Source organism: Hyperolius riggenbachi, chromosome 2 (genome assembly GCF_040937935.1).
Source record: "Hyperolius riggenbachi isolate aHypRig1 chromosome 2, aHypRig1.pri, whole genome shotgun sequence".
NCBI classification, from domain to species: domain Eukaryota; kingdom Metazoa; phylum Chordata; class Amphibia; order Anura; family Hyperoliidae; genus Hyperolius; species Hyperolius riggenbachi.
Window position 1 is genome coordinate 88610613 of NC_090647.1, and position 4424 is coordinate 88615036.

A 4424-nucleotide genomic window follows, 5' to 3' on the forward strand; every position below is an offset into this window, starting at 1 on the left:
TTGCTGCTGGTCGGTTCGGTCGCGGATTTCCTTTCCGCGGGCAAACAGGACAAAATCTGATGATCCAGGCTGTGGTTCGCTGGCGGGCTGCCTCTGCTGTGGGTGAGGTGCAGGTGATGCAGATGATCCAGGTGCTGGTGGTGTCTGTCTCCGCTCCGGACAGTCGAATTTCATGTGTCCGGGCTGGCGGCAGTAGTGACAGGTGACCTCTCCAGGGGCTGCAGGCCTGGGTGCAGCAGCTGCGCTGGGTGGCCTCTGTGGCGGACGGCTCACAGGGGCAGGAGAGTCTGCCAGAGTATTGGGCTGACCTTCTCTCCAGCTGGATGGGGCAGTTCTGCGGGTATCAGCCACCCGGGTAGTTGCAAAAGTCTCAGCAAGGTCTGCAGCGACAGTTGCTGAAGCCGGCTTGCGTTCTAGCACAAATTGGCGTACATCAGCAGGGCAAATGTTCAGAAATTGTTCCAGGACTATCAAGTCCTCCAGGACATCATAAGACCCTTTGGTGAGGCCTAGTGTCCACTGGCGGAGTGTGGTGAGCAAGCTGCTGGCCACATCTCGGTACGAATCAGAAGGCTTTTTCTGCCAGGCCCTAAACTTTATCCGATAGGCTTCTGGCGTCAGCTGGTACTTAGTAATGATAGCGTCTTTTATAGCAGCATAATCATTATCCTTTTCCGCAGGCAATTCTGCGAAAGCATCAAGCGCTTTGTAGCGCAGCAACGGTGTCAGATGTCTGGCCCACTGGTCTTGGGACAGACGATACTGACGGCATGCTTTTTCAAAAGACCGCAAAAACAAGTCAATGTCAGTGTCTTTTTCAATATTAGCAAATTTAAATTTTGCACTTACGGGTGCTGCAGCTCCTTCAGCAGGGAGGCTGGGCGGTGAACTCCGGCTGGCCTGTTGCACCTTTGCCATGTTGAGCTCATGCTGTCGTCTCTCCCGCGCCTCTGCGGCATCCCTCTCCGCGTGGCGTTCAGCAGCAGCAGCAGCAGCAGCAGCAGCAGCTTTGCGTTCTGCAGATTGGCGCTCCCGTTCCTCTCGTGCTTCCATGTACTGCATGTACTTGTCCAGGTCAGTCTCCATCAGCTTTTGTAATGCCTGCTGCATTACCGGGTCAGCACCCATGGACAGTCCAGTACTGGCCAGTTCCGGGCGAGTAATGTCAGAAACTCTGGGATTGGGGTCCATACTGACAGTCTCTGGCGTAACTGTTGCAACAGGGCCCGCAGGATGCTCAACCTCTGTACGCCTAAGATCTTCAGCCTCTGGTTCCCCTTGATTGTCAGATGGGCTGGTATCCACCTCAGCGGACACTCCCGGCTCCCGCAGTTGCTGGGCATCCCATCTGGACAAGTCTGCTATCAGGTCCCGTTTTGTCTTGCGGAGGATGCCAATGCCCCTCTCTTCGCAAAGATTTTCCAGGTCTGCTAGGCACATGTTCTGGTAGTTCCCGGACATTTCCATGCCAAATAAAATAAAACTTTGGGGAAGGGGTACTGGCTACACAGTCTCTCTGTATATATAAAAAATATATTGCCTTCCAGCTACACCAACGAATTAGTTCGTTTCTCGATAGCGCTAGCGCTATCGCAGATACTTTCAGCACAACACAGATCCAACCGCTGCCTAACACTGTCACAGGAGCCCTCAGTGGCTGACCGCACTTAGCCTTCTAAACGGTGCCAGCGCACAGATCGTGCGAACTCTGGTCGCAGTCAATGCGCAGGAACCGTTAAGAATTAGCCGCAGACAACTCAGAAGGGAGCCTGTGAGACACGGGTGATTACAACGTCACCTACTGGTTCAGAGTAAACTGCCACCACCGCGGTTACTATGGGACCGTGGGGCCCACTAACTGACTGACTAATCCTGCGAATAAAACGGTTAAACACACGATATTCTGTCTAGCCAACAACAAACAAACAGTAGCGTATCTTCAGAGACCCGGGATCATTTCTGTGTGTGCTGATAAGCAGGGTAGCGAAACAGTGAATGACTTGGGAAAAGTCGTTTATTCACGCAATATAAATAATTAATATATACAGACAATTATGAAAATCAACAATTATGAAAACAGTAATAGCCAGTATGAAAAATAAAAGAAGGGAGAAAAATACTTAGTTCCTGGAAAGATGTCCTTATTGTGGGAAGAATCATAAAGTCCTTGGTTTCAAAGTCCAGAGTTCAGAGTTCAGACCAGGTGGATGCCAGCATATCCTCAAGCTGGCATCTGATGAGTGCAAGATGGTTCAGTGTGGAGGACCCTGAGTTTTGCTCCTCTCCCATTCTTATGCCCCTGATTCAGTAGGAGGAAGTGAGGGCGGGCCCACCCACCCCCTTAGAACATGAGATGAGTCCTGCCCTTGTCCTGGAGACCAGAAATCATGCCTTAACCATATATGGGCTCTATCTCACAGAACCGTACAGGTCAGGGCAGATTTACTAATATTTTCAGGTCTGCCTCGATGTACCCAGCAGTCTGATACCAAACATGAGGGGTGGGACCCCTGTGGTACCATTAGGGCACTGTTGAACTGCCTAACGGGCAGTCTTTACCTCAGAAGGTTCTGAAATGTGCTCAGAACCAACGCCAGGCAGGGCCCTACCTGCTCTGTTAGTTTGGAGGGTCTGCCAGCCTGGCAACACAGAAAATATGATACATATAGCAGTTTATGGAATATGAGAGACCCCTGGGATTTATACCAGGTCATTCCCAGGCAAAGGTTCTTTGAAGTTGGCAGCAGCAAGCCCCATGTCGGCTCCCTGCTGGGAAAAGGAGTCGGAGTGTCTGAGTTTCCTCACTCTAAATTGGTTCTGTCATGGTGTTTGTCACCTTATACCTGATGGATGGGCCATCAGCACAGCTTGAAGCCAGGGACTCTCTGGGCCCAGGCTCATTAGCATATCAAAAGGGCCAACCAGCATTTGGAATGGTGCTCTCTTTGCTAAGAAAAGGACTTTAGCTGTCCCTACACACTCAACCCAGATTGTACCGTTTTGAAGCGCAATCGATGCAGGAATCGAGTGCGATCGTTCTTTTCTTCACGGGCGGTTCCAGGACGCGCCTGCGTCCCCGCAATCGTCCGTGACAGGCGTGTCCATGAACGTGGTGGAAAAATTGGCGTGTCCGTGACATGGTGTGGGCGGAGCAAACTGTAATGTACCCCTGAGGCAGTGAGCCACTGTTTCCTCCCAAAACACAGATAGACAAAGTGACCCTAAAGGTAATTAGGCAATGTACCCCAAACGCATAAGAAAGCAGTGTTCCCACAATGATGTGGGGAAATGGGAGATTTGCATCATGGATGTCGGTCCATGACATGACTATGTACTCTGTAAAGTGCTGCAGAAGATGCAAGTGCTACATAAATACATAATAGTGATATGGCGGGACATTAGACTTTGACTGTGGCCGGGATTAGATTGTGAGCTACGCTAAGGACATGACTACATTCTCTGTAAAGTGCTGCGTTAGATGCCAGTGCTATATAAATACATAATAATAATATCGTAGGACATTAGACAATGACTATGGTGGGATTAGATTCTGAATCTGCAGAAGCTGCTGATGCTACAGTATTAGCATACCATTTAATAATTATAAGCCCTCAAAATGCCAAATGCTGCAAGAATAACCCCAAAGTAGCAAATGCAGTCTCTATGACCATCAAATAATAACTGTAGCAAACTGTTACTTCTGACAAATGAATTGCAATAACTGTTACCTCCGACAACTGAAATGCAACTACCATTACCTATGACACATGAAATGCAGCAGAAGACGATTACTTTGACTCCGCAAATGGTAAATGAGGCAAACATTAGCTCATGCGGCCAGAGTCCCACGGCTGGGACACCCGGCAGCCAGAAGTGGGACATAACCTGGGATACATTGCAGCCTGGGACAGGGGACCCTGAACCTGGAACGTGTCCCAGGTAAAATAGGACGTCTGGTCACGGTATGTAATATAAAGGACGCAGAAAAACAGCTGGGAGCTGCAGAAAGTGTAGAAGATGGTGGCCGGAGGTTTTGTAAGCTGCTTTCTCTGCTCACCACTCTGAGCGGAGGGAGGTTAGTGTTATTTCAGGACTGGTACCTTGACTTCTGAATCAACTGTCACACAGACATGTCCGGCAACAGGCAATCCCCGCCTATGCCTGATACTGAGGGTCTTGCAGTATTTATAATTTGCAATAATCAATATATGTGCCTTGTTTAATTTTAGATTGAGATAAGCATTAAATAACTTATTTGGAAGCTAATATTACTTCTTTACTGCCTTCAGAAATACTCAGAGAGCTATCCTTTCCGTGGATTTGCACGTACACTAGTAGATCCAAACCAAAGATAACACATTTGTGACTGACAAAAAAAGACTTCCTCTTTTTGCAGAGATCTCACATCCCCATTCTGCAGAAAG